General features: G+C 41.8%; 1 protein-coding gene and 1 pseudogene across 2 annotated transcripts in view; both read right to left on the reverse strand.

Annotated features, from left to right (window-relative positions):
* The window catches only part of PLCL2 (phospholipase C like 2), a 179,276-nt gene that overhangs the window by 26,821 nt on the left and 139,673 nt on the right, over window positions 1–12,782 (reverse strand). The gene's annotated exons all lie outside the window — the stretch shown is intronic.
* Window positions 196–963, reverse strand: LOC123643157 (annotated as a pseudogene).

The following is a 12,782-nucleotide window of genomic DNA, read 5'->3' on the forward strand; positions in this document are numbered from 1 at the left end:
ACACTTAAACTTGAGTTTTTTGACAAAGTTTACTTTGCTGTCCTAAAAAGCTCTTTTATCACAAACATAACCTGTGCAAAAATATTGTTTTGTGGGTTGAAAAATAGAAGCTATAAGTAAAAACTAAAATCTTTTATTTGTTTATTTTTTGGGGGAATCTGATCTTATTTATTTGTCACTTAAAACGTCTTGGTTTTAAATGGACTCAGAAGTAGAAGCTCTGAGAGAGGACAGCCTGCATCTCTTGGCAATCTGGTCTTGGCGTTTTTCTTTGGCCTCCTTCACTCTCCTAGCCAAAAGTTTAGCATATTCTGTGGCCTTTGTCTTATTTTTCTTAGTACACTGTTTCTTCAGAGCAATATGCTGGCATTTGTGTTGCTGGACAGGTGGAGTAACAAGACGCTGAATCTTGGGGGCTTTGGTCCTAGGTTTCTTACCTTCTCTGTTTAAGGGCTTTCTTACAACATACTGGCAGACGGCATCTTCTTTAGAGAGACTGAAAAGTTTGTGGATTCTGCTAGCTCTTTTGGGCCCCGGATGATGCACTGTAGTATCAGCCAGTCCAGGAATATCCTTCTCTCCTTTTTAAATAATAACCAAGTTGGGAATGCTCAGATTGGCATCCACAGTGCAACCCCAAACAGATTTGTGCTTTCTGTCTCCAGTTCTCCTTGGTCTGTAACAGGCCCTCCCTCAGTAGCAGGCAAACACGGCCAGGGGTCAAAACGCTCTGCTTTATAGGGAAACCTTGCTTGCCGTTCCTATCATTGATTCAGACTGTACAACCCTTCCATTCTTCACCCAGGGCACGTGCAGAAACTTCTGTGGCCATACACTTCTCATGAAAAGCACAAAGTTTGCATTCATCGTCCTCTTCAATGAGTTTCTGGCAGCCGCTGGCTGGGAAGGAGACAGTCAGCTTCATCTCAAAGCAGCTGACTGCCTCCAAGTTGCCACGAAAAAAAGCCTAAAATCTTTTAACTGGTGACAAAATAAATATATGTTTATGATATTAAGTTATTTCAAATTTACCAAATTAGGTATAGTGGTATTTTTCCTGGGCAATGGAATTCCACATGACACAGGTATACTTGGGACCTCATTCAAGAGGTCAGTGTATCAACAGTATTCAAAGCACCTTCACGTAACATGGTCTACACATGTCTGTGGCACAACACTGCACTATCTCGAGAACAAAATAGGGATATCTGATCATTTCTTCTAACTAACTTGCATATAGCACCTGTTTAAATACACAGCTTTTGTAAACTATATGCTCTGCCCCCAAACTCCAGGGGTCTGAAGTTTGGGTGTGCCGCTGACACGTGGGTGTTTACACCCCAATCTTCAAGGAGATATGGAAATGCCTAATTATTTCTCATAGAGTTCCAGTTGGTAGTCTCTTTTCTTGGCCTTCTTCCCAAACAATCTTGGCATTAACAAAAGCCAAATTATTTTAAGATGTATTTTAAACTGTTCAATCCCATTCCACGTGAGACAGAAGAGATAAACCAGGTCTCTTAAATATATCTCTGAAACCCAGATGGATGACAAGACCCCTGTGATGCCAAATCCACAGCAGCACAATTTGTGAATGAATTATATGAAGGAGGTTTTCCTTCCTTTGCCAGCACTTTCCACCTGGGTAAATCTAGCACTTCCACGAGATGAAGCTGCATAACTTTTAGTCCTCTGCGGAATCTAATTATCACACCACCATTCTAAGCACAAGCCGCGTGACTTACTTGGGTGGGATGATGTGAGGAATGCTGTGTTTAGCAAGACCCTCCTCATTTCATTCCACTGAGAAATAAAGGGGCCTCCTCCACCACAATTATACAGAGTGGTGTTGTGATGCCGGGGTATTTTTGTTTGGATCACCTCTCCTACATCTATTCTTGCTTTCCCACAGTCTGGCACGATTACCACAACACACAAGGCCCTCGTGACCACACCTGGTCCAGGTTTCCCCTTCTTTTTTATACCTTTTCTTATTTTAATTTTCAACAGATAACACAGTCACATGGCTCAACAATTTAAAAAGTATAAAGTGCCATACAGGGAGCTGTCTTTCCTTTCCCCATCTCCCAGCCTCCTTGTTCCCTTCCATCAGGCAACCACTGTTATTCCTTCTCAGGAATCCTTCCAGACAGAGACGCACGCACACACACAGGGAATACTCTCCCTGCCCCACCTTTTAAAACGAATGTTAGCAAATAATATACACTGTTTGCCTTGATTTTACTACTATACATATTTGTTTTTACCTATATTTGTATATAAGATCTTCCTTATATATGCATATATGTCAGTGTGTGCATAGGCAAGTGTTTGTGTATACATATTAATACATATGCACATATATATTTCATTCTTTTTTATGATAGCATAGTGTCCCAGTATAAGGGTGTGTCATAATGTATTTAACCAGGGCCTGGTGAACATTTAGATTGTTCCAAATATTACAAAGAAAACTCTGTACATATGTCTTTCCCCAACTATGTGATCATATTTGTTGAATAAACTCTGAAAAATGGGATTGCTGGTTCAAAGTGTATGGAATTTGAAATTCTGAAATTTACTGCCAAGTGGTTTCCCTAGGTGTGGGCTCAATTTGCATGCCCTCCCCCACAATGTGACGCTTATCAGTTTCCCTATATTCTTACCAATCCATCATGAAATATGTATAATGGAACTTGGGGGTCTTTGATACAGACATTTGGATCTGATAGACGAAAAATGGTATCTGCTTGAAACACCTCATTCACTAGACATCCAGAAGATAACAGTTTCTCCTCCTGCCTCTCTGGGCGCTGCACCTTAACCTCCTGTGCTTGTTCTTCCACATCTCCCTGACATCTAAACTTGGGAGGGCCAGGGCTCCCTCTTCTGTGTCCATAGTCACTTCCTACATGAGCTCAGTCTCCCAGCTTGAAAGAACATCTTTGCACTTATGGTTTCCAAATTTATTACCTCCAGCCCAGACCTCAAATTTTAGACTTGGCATATCAAACTTGTCCAAAAACAAACCCCTGATCTTTCCTCTCAAACTCGCACCTGCCCCAGTCTTCCCCATCTTGGTAAATAGCAGCTCCGTCTTCCCAGGATGGAGCAAAAATTCTTCGTCATACTGACTCTCCTTTTCCTCTCCTCCTACTCCACATCCAATCCATCAATAAATCCTGTTAGCATGACCTTCAGAATGTTCGCTTTTGTCCTATGGAATTCTTCAAATACAGTCTAACACACAAGTTTGTTTGTTTAATCTTACATTGAAGCTTCTGGGTTTGTGTTAGTCCCTTGCGGCATCTCTGGTCTCATTTGCTACTCCTGTCTTTGCCATGTGATATTCCATGTTGCTCACTGCTGCTGCTTGCATGGGCCTTATTGTCCTGCATATGCTCTTCTCTCTGCCTGGAATGCCTGTGCCCACCTGCCTTGGCTTCTAGACAAACCACCTTCTTGACTGAACTCCTGCCCTAAACTCTGGTTCAATGACCACTCCAGACACAGCTCTGCACACCTTCTCTGTGCAGTCAGGGCTGCAGGGCGGTGCACGCTCACCCGGCACTTATACCCTGGGCAGCGATGAGCAGCACATATACCCAGCTCCAACGCTTGGCCTGGCACCCTCTGAGGGCAGGGTCCAGATCCTGTTTGTCTGTGGAATCTCCAGCTTCTGCTCAGACTGAGAGTAAGGACCTAATGTCTGTTGAACAAATGAAAGAACAAATAAATTTGCAGCATTCTGCCTTTAGTTCAACTCCACAAATATTTCCTGAGTGCCAGTTTTGTGCCAGATACTGTTCTTGGTGTTTGGGATGTGTGATGAACAAAGATCCCTGCTCTCAAGGAGTTTACATTCTAGTTGTAAGAAGACAGACAAAAAATGACTAACCTCAGTAAATCATATGTTAAGTTAGAAAAAAATGACTGTTACAGATAAAGACAAGTAGAGTGGGACAAAGGGTCAGGTGTGCCGGGGATGCCTTTCAGCTTTGAGGGTGAAGTAAAACATCCAGTTCTGAATTACAGGCTTATAATCACATTCCAGGATTTTCTCTATTTCCTCCCAACCCTTTTTTCCTTAGAGAACTCATCCACTCAAGTGGCTCTTCCATTTGGATGACGGCCAATTCCATCTGTAGGCCCAGCCTCCACCCCGAGCTTCACTGTAGCTGCTTCAACAATTTATTGGCTATTTCCACCTGACCGTGGAACTGTGATCCCACATGCAGCACATCTGAAACAGACCGTCACAGCCGACTTCTTCCTGAACTAACATCTCAGGCAACACATTCTGCTGCAGGGAGCAGTATTTGAACGCGGAGGGCACAGGAGAGGGACCAATCACTGAGTCCCTAGGTGGGTCCCTGACTATTCAGTCACCCCGTTGCCTCTAACAGTTTCCTGAAATGTTAAAGACATTGAGAGGGAGAACTTTAAACAAGGGCTTTATAACCAAATAAGTTTGGGAAATGCTGAGTTAAACCAGAGGATATTTAGCTTGCCAAGATGTACTGAGAATCTCCAAAGGGGAATAAGTTGCGTTATAAAAATTTGATGATGAAATCTTTTGCCCAAGGAATAGGACTAGTGTTCCCAGAATTAGGCTTTGGGAAATGTTGGCAAAAAAAAAAAAAATCAAAATGGGTTAGAATTGAATTAAAAGGCGTCCATCATTGGGTCCAACCTGTATTTCCAACCCTAATTTCTACCGTTTCCTGAGGCAAATATTTCCCTTCAGCACTAGAAGCACACCTTGATGACGAAGCTTCTAAGCTTCGGCCCACCTAAAATGCCCTGTTCCTTCTGCTTAACTTACACAAATCCCACATTCCCTCAAGCTCCACCTCCTTCCCTGCCAAGACTCTCTGAGACTGCTCCTTTCTTCAGACTTCATTCATACCTGTTATCTATACCACTCACTCGGTTGTGTTTTACAAACTTCCACGACAGCAGAGACTTTTATTGTCTTTTTTTGCATCTACAGTAAGTAATTAGTACAATACCTAGTCATGGAACACATTCCACAAATCCATGACTGTGTTTTTTTTCTTTAATATATTAACATGTTCTTGACATGACATTGACCTACAATGAAAAATATAATGATCTATAATAAAATAGGTTAATTAAAGTTGCTTTCAATTCCTTATTCTTAAAAGATATGTTTACCTCTAAATACTGTTAAAACATTCTTAGATTGCATTTGTTCACTTTTACCCAATCCCTTATATATTTCCTTTTACAATTCCTTATATATTTATATAATAGGATTATGAACCATAGAATTTGAGAGCTGGAAAAGCCTTAAGGATCATCTAGGCCAAATTACTTTGTTTTAGACCTGAGGATACCTATTATATTGAACCTTCCAGTATTTGTAGGAGAAAGGTGATTTAATTTGTTTGTGAACTTTACTTGAATTGTAGTTCTTCTCAGCTTTGACAAGCAATTATAATAGAAGTACTAATACCCAAAGTGGTTTTTTTTAATGCAAGCACCAGAGTTGAAAACAACCTGACCTCACTCCTTACCCCTCCCCAGCAAAGCACTTGCTGAGATGACCCTGAGAGCTTTCAGTGACTTTGGGTTTACAAAGGAAGGAGGGAAGGAAGATGTGACAAGAGAACACAGCTTTGGGATTTGATCACAGAACAGGTACCCCGGTAAGGGCAAGCATTCCCCCAACTTCCCTCCCCTTCATTCATGGCGTTGGGGAAACTGCACCGGGGAAAGTTATGTTATGAAGAAGGAGTATGCTATTCTAGAAAGATAACTTGGCTGTCACTTGATCACAAGCAAGTGTGTGTCTGAGTCTGAGCAGTCACCTGCTGTCCCTGTGAGGGACAGAGGCAAGAGGCTCAGGGACAGAGTGTGCACTGGGAAGGGGTCTGTTCTGCTATACCCTCAAAAGAGAGGTTCTCAAAACCTGGAGGTGCTCTTTACAACGCAACTTCCTGAGCTCCACCTCCAAAGGTTCAATATTTTGGAGGAGATGCAAAGAGACTGCATTTTCAAAAAGCATCCCCAGCACATTCTGACCACACTTATGAAAAATACTCTGTGGGAATCTTACAGCAGGATCAGGGTGAGGATTACAGGAGATGGCCTGGGTGTGGTGAGATGGGGAGTTTCTAGAGACCAGTTGCTTCTTTTGAAGTTTTTGCTCTGAATGAGTTGGCCTTGCTGTCACCTTTGTGATCATTTCCTCTGTCACCCTTATCAGTGATGAGGGTCCCTGGTGAGGGAATTAAAGAAAGTGATGGGGGGGCACTGATGCCCCTGTCACTTCTTTACTTCCCATGGCTTCATTAATTTTAGTTAATTAATTAGCAAGTGCCCAGGAGCGGATCTGGTGATTCAATACCCAGCCTTTAAGAACAGGACAGATGCTGTGAGTTCCACAGGGCGCCTGGGAGTCTGACGCAGGTTCGCTGTGTCACTCTTCACCTTCAGAGTTAGGCGTTAACCTTCCCCCTCAAAACTCATGCTGATGGGCTGCAATTTATGTGTCCTGTGACATCACATGGGATGACTTGTTTAATCTTTTAGCCTTTTTAAGTATCTGTAATCCAGCCATTCCAAAATTGCTGCTTATGCAGTTGATCTTAGGTCACTGTACTTTTAGAACCTATAAGGCCATCAGGGAATCATAAAATTGATTGACATTTTGAAGGAGGAAAATGAAGCAGAGAGAGGTCAAGTGACTAACCTAAAGTCACACAGCAAGACATGGTACAGAGGGCATGAGAACATGGGTCTCTGGATTCCCAGCAAAGAACCTTTTACTTTTACAAAACAGAGCTGAGAAACAGTCTGACATAAATGAAACAAAAGTTACAAGGTTCCCAGGTTTCCTTTTGCAAATACAGTTGACCCTTGAACGATGCTGGGGTTAGGGGCACTGACCCCACAAGCAGTAGAAAATCTGTGTATAATTTTTGACTCACTCCAAACTTAACTATTAATAGCCTACTGTTGACTGGAAGCCTTACCAATAATATACACGGTCAGTTAACATATATTTTGTATGTTATATGTATTACATAGTATATTCTTACAATAAAGTAAGCTAGAGAAAGAAATGTTACTAAGAAAATCATAAGAAGGAGAAAACATATTTGCTATTCATTGAGTGGAAATGGATCATCATAAAGGTCTTCATCCTCATCATCTTCACATTGAGTAGGCTGAGAAGGAGGGAGAGGAGGGGTTGGTTTTGCTGTCTCAGGGTGGCAGAGACAGAAGAGGTGGAGGAGGTGGAAAGGGAGTCAGGAGAGGCAGACACACTCAGTGTGACTTTACGAGAATACATTGTAATTTCTGTCTGACTTTCTCACTTTTGCACTTCTCTAAAAATGTTTCTGTATGGTACCAATCCTTCTTCCAGCATTTGCCTTAGTTCTAGCACCTGTACCATAGAAGGGTCCATGTTGCAAAAGAAGTTAAAAGTCGTCTTGAATAATCTGAACCTTTTTTCCAGATTGTCTAATGTCAATTGTTTCTGGCACTGCTTCTTCCATGTCTTCTTCCTCATTGTATGGCACTGGTTGGGAAGTACTCATCTTCCTCAAGTCTTCGGTAATTCTTCTAGCGTGGTGTCTATTAGCTCTTGAATTTCTCCAAGATTCGTATCTTGAAACCCTTCACTCCTCACCTCTTTTCCTATATCCACAATCTCTTTTATGATTTCCTTGATTGGCTCTGTCATAGAGTCTGTGAAGTCACACCCACCTAACATCTGAATACGGTTTTCTCCTGTAAGAATTTATTGTTTCAGGCTTGATGGCTTTCATGGCTTTTTCTATAACAATGATGGCATCTTCAATGGTGTAATCCTCCTTCCAGACCATCACGATGTTCTCTCTGTTGGGGTTCTCCCTCACAGTGTTGACAATCCTGTCCATGGAGTACCGTGTGTAATGAGCCTTAAAGGTCCTTATGACCCCCTGATCTACAGGCTGAATTAAACATGTTGTGTCTTGGGGCAAGAAGACCACTCCACTGCCCTTAATGTTGAACTCAGGGGATTCTGGGTGGCCAGGGTCATCGTCTACTATCAAAAGAACTTTAAAGGGCAGTCCCTTCCTGACAAGGCACTTCCTGACTTCAGGAACAAAGCATTGATGGAACCAATCATAAAAAGGGTTTTTGTTGTCCAGGCCTTCTTATTGTACAACCCAAAGACTGGTATTTGTCTTTTCCCTTGAAGGCTTGAGGGTAGCAGCTTTATAGGTAAGGGCAGTCTTAATCATAAACCCAACTGGATCTGCACAAAACAGTAGAGTTAGCCTATTTCTTCCTGCCTTAAATCCCAGTGCTCATTTATCTTCCTTACTAATAAATGTCCTTTATGGTATTTTTTCCCAGAATGGGGCACTTTCATCTGCATTAAAAACCTGTTCAGACAGATACCTTTTCACCTCAATTATTTTCTTAATGGCATCTGGGAACTCATCTGCTGCCTCTAGGTCAGCAGAAGCTGCTTCTTTGGTTATCTTGACATTTTTAAGCAAACCTTCTTTCTAAAATTATCAAACCATCCTTTGCTGGTATTCAATTCTCCAGCTTTAGATCCTTCCCCTTCCTTTTGCTTTAAGTTGTCATATAATGACTTTGATTTTTCTTGAATCATATTAGAGTCTAAAGGTATGCCTTTCTTATAGCAATTCTGCACCCACATTGAAAAGCTGCATTTACAATATGAGATAAAAAGATATTTTGCAAAAAGTGCAAGGTTTTCACACCTACTGCGGTGGCTGCAGCAATGGCTTCATACATTTCTTTTTCCTTTTTTACTGTCCTTATGCTTGATTCATTTATCTGGAAATGGTGGGCAACTAATTGCAGACTTCAATCTATGTTTCACACCGAGCAATTCAACTTTTTCATGTAATGTCATGACTTTGCTTCTTGGGAGCACTTCCAGCATGACTAGTGGCACTTTGTATGTGTCCCATGGTGTTATTTGAGGTCTACAGTATTGCACTAAACATGACGAAAAATATGCGAGACCCATGAGGTCACTTTTTACTAAGATACTCAATTTACTGAAGAGAGAAACTGCTTACACAAAGATGATGAGTGTCACATGGCATTTTAAGCAGATACTCACAACACTTGAACTCACTGCAACAGTAACAGAAGGTGGCTACAAAATTATTACAGTAGTAAAGTATGTATTACAGTTAATTTTATGCAATTATGATTTAATACTGCATCTTTGTTTACATTTTTCTTGACTGAATGGCAACATGTACAGTCTGTGTGTAAGTTTTGATAAATTTTAACTTTTTCTAATAGGTTTCTGTACATTTTATGGTAGTAAATGATAAAATAGGCCAGTATCTACATATATTTTATACATTCATGACATACCTTTTTCTTAATTTTCTGATATTTCTAGGCTACGGTGGTTCGTTTGCGAGTTTTTTCAAATTGCTGCAAATCTCCAAAAAATTTTCCACTATATTTATTGGAAAAAAATCTACCTATACGAGGACCCATGCAATTGAAACCCATGTTGTACAAGAGTCAGCTGTATTTTCAGGCAGAACACTTGTAAAGTGCTTGCAGAATGAATCTAACAGATGACTTTGTTTTCTGTGTTGGGCAAGATAACCATGTGAGTGAACCAAGTGATGGGTGGTGACAGCTTGCTTGTCTGATAACCTCAGTTCCTAAAACACACTGAGATCTATTTCTAAAAGAAAGTCTCTGAGTAATGAAACCCAGGTCACATAGGCTTGGCCTGACATTCTGTTCATTCTCCCCATACAGGAGTGCATCAGGCCCTCATATTTTTTTAGGTAAGATAAATCTATCAAATCACGGGGAGATGCCAACTGCTAAGCAGACTTGAAGCAGCAATAGAAGGGAGTAGAAAGAATGGTGTACAAATAGATGGCGCCAATTCACTACAAATTAGCAGTAGGAAGTGAGAGCTGAATTGACCTCGGGGATGGACCTGAACAGGCACCGCAGGCAGGCTGCTGAGCAGGTTAAGGGGCCTCCGAACCTAACTGCTTGGGGGATCACTGCACCGACCCGTGGCATCTCAAGAGGACTCTGAGTCACTAAAACTAAAGGTCAAGTCATTTTTGGCAAACCAAATTTAAGAAAGCCGGGATATTCAGGATTCATTACAGAAAATTTCCCATTAAAATGATAAAAACAAAGGATAATTACAGCTTCCATCACTGGAAAGTTACCTTATATTCTACTGTACTCAGTGATGTTGCAACCCTGGCCATGCATGAGAATCCCTTAGAGCTTTTAGCAAAGACACTTCTATTTAAAGAGGTCTAGAGTAAGCTGGGTTGTCTTTTATTTAGAGCTTGATCCTCCCCTCTAGCAGTCATTCTGAAAGAGCATGGAACCAATTCTCCTGCCAGAAGAGGAACCAGGCTCTCACCCAACCAGGAACGGAGGCTTCATGTCTGCCCTGGGCATGCCCATGAACTGGGGGGCCGGCAACGGCCTTCTGCAGCCCTCTGCCCCCTCCATAAACTACACTGTCCCCGAGCCAAGTGTGGACCACCTTGCTGGGAACACCCTCAGTTCTGTGGCAGCTTCTGTCCCTGATTCCTTCCTTCTTTTTTCTTCAAATTTAGTTTTTATCAGAATTATGCATGCAGGTAGTTTAAAGAGTCAAATAATTGTCTGCATTTCCCCTTCCCCAGAAGCAGTCATATTCAACACCTTTACTACGTATGTCCACATAACATGTTTATACTGTTCAGTTAGAATGTTTTTTCAAGCATTACCTATTAAATTCCCCATATGAAGGATGAGAATTTTGCCAGTTTTAATCTCCTCACTGACACAACACAGGATCTGATTGCTTCTTAATCCAGCTTTCAGACAGTTCTTTCTTTTCCTTTACCCTTGGCTTTACCCCAACTTCCAGAGGTACCTGGCGCCACCAAATCAGTTCTGAGCTGGTGGCCTGCCGTGAGAGTCAGGTGGCTTGTCGGGTCCCCCCACCGCCAGCTTTGGATTCAGCTTCCTTGAGTGGGCAGCTAAGCCAATTATCACTTGTTCAGCTGTTTTTCAGTTTCCAGAATTTTGTTGCTCCCATTTTCTTTGTCCTTATGGATTCATGCCTTTAAAAATACCCCTTACTGTCATTTTAATGAGGTTTTAGAAGGGAGTGGAGATTAAATGCATGTGTTAATTCACCATCTTTAACCGGAAGGATGTCACTGATTTCTTTTTTTCTCCTCCAGAGAACAATTTATTTTCCATTTAAAAATCACCTGATAAAAACACCCAGCTCACTGAAGCAAAGCAGTCTGGGTTTCCTTCTAGATCATCTTCCTATCCTTTATGAAGTAGATCAATTCAGTGACTACAAAGGAAATTATAACCCAAACATAGGCTATGGTTTTGGCCACTGAAAGAGAGAAAGAGATAGATACTAGAAAGTGGAAAAGACTTTTCCCCTGAAAGAGTTTGGCAAATTTTTTATCAACTTTTATAATTTTGTAAAAAATGAACTTTTATGACACTTCTCCCTCTGCAGATTCCTGTTCAGCTCCTGTGGACACATTCCTTACCAATCTCCTACTTGAGAATGTGTGTGTGTGTGTGTGTGTGTGTGTGTGTGTGTGTGTGTGTGTTCACCTGGGCTTATTAATTTACATACACTCATTCTTGCACAGCCATGTCACTTCTCACTCACATAGTGACGCAGACCCACTCATCCCACATCACCCCTGCACGACCCTGCAGGTAACTGGTCCCTTTGCCTGGCACTGCTGACCTCTCCCTCTGCACAAACGCCCCTGCCCCCTAGCCCTGTCTTGAGTCGCCTCTCTCCCCGGTGTTCTCCTACGGCCCTACTTCCCTGCCCAGCTCCTCAATGGAAAACACTCCTCTCAGAATCCGTCTCAATGTCACAGCTTTCTGTGTTATCTCAGAAGAGGGGCCTTTCCCTCTTTCTAAGGTCAAGTGTCTCAAAACTAGACTTCATTCCCGCCCTCCTCACATCTTCCACCCTAATCCCTTTCTCATCTTTTAATGTCTTTCTCTTCACTGGATCTTTTACATTCCTAGCAACATTTTCTTATTAAAATTTCCCTTTCCCCCCCACATCTCTGTGCTGCCACATTCTCTTCCTAGCAGAGTGGACGACACAGGCAGGCTGCCTCCAACTGCACACACTGGGTTGCTTCCCCTGCTCTATCCAGGGTCCCTTTGGGTCATCCTCCTACTGAGGCCTGCGAGTTCCCCGCCTGCCTTGCTTGGAGGTCGTCACTTCTCAGCATTTGTCTCCTGCCCACTCCCTCTTCCCAGTAATGACATTAGCATACACAAGTCGCTCTCTACAAAAATCAATCACATCGCCAGCACTCTGCAACTGTCTAAAATGGGTGCACTTTGAAACTTGTGATTGGGGGTAAGTGTTTGACTCATTTCCATTGAATTGTTTAAATGTAGTTTTAACTAATAAAAATACACATTTGTGTTTTAAAAATGTGAAAAACTTCTAAAATGCTTTCTTGTAGCACTTTGGTGACCTCTATCTTCACTGCCAAAAGTTCTGTAAGCAGAATAACAATTACTTATCAAAAGTAAAATGTTATGCAAATGTCTTCTGAGCCCCCCAAAATTAGCAATTCTTCATATGACTAATGACTATATGTCCTTACAATAACTGTAAACATGAGAAACAAAAGATCAAAGGACTCTAAAATAAGTACTCCGGATAACAGAAGGGCTGAGTAGGCGTTCAGCGGTAACTGTGAAACCAAAAGGTAATCTTTACTTACTGC

The sequence above is a fragment of the Lemur catta genome, chromosome 1, assembly GCF_020740605.2.
Source record: "Lemur catta isolate mLemCat1 chromosome 1, mLemCat1.pri, whole genome shotgun sequence".
NCBI classification, from domain to species: Eukaryota; Metazoa; Chordata; class Mammalia; order Primates; family Lemuridae; genus Lemur; species Lemur catta.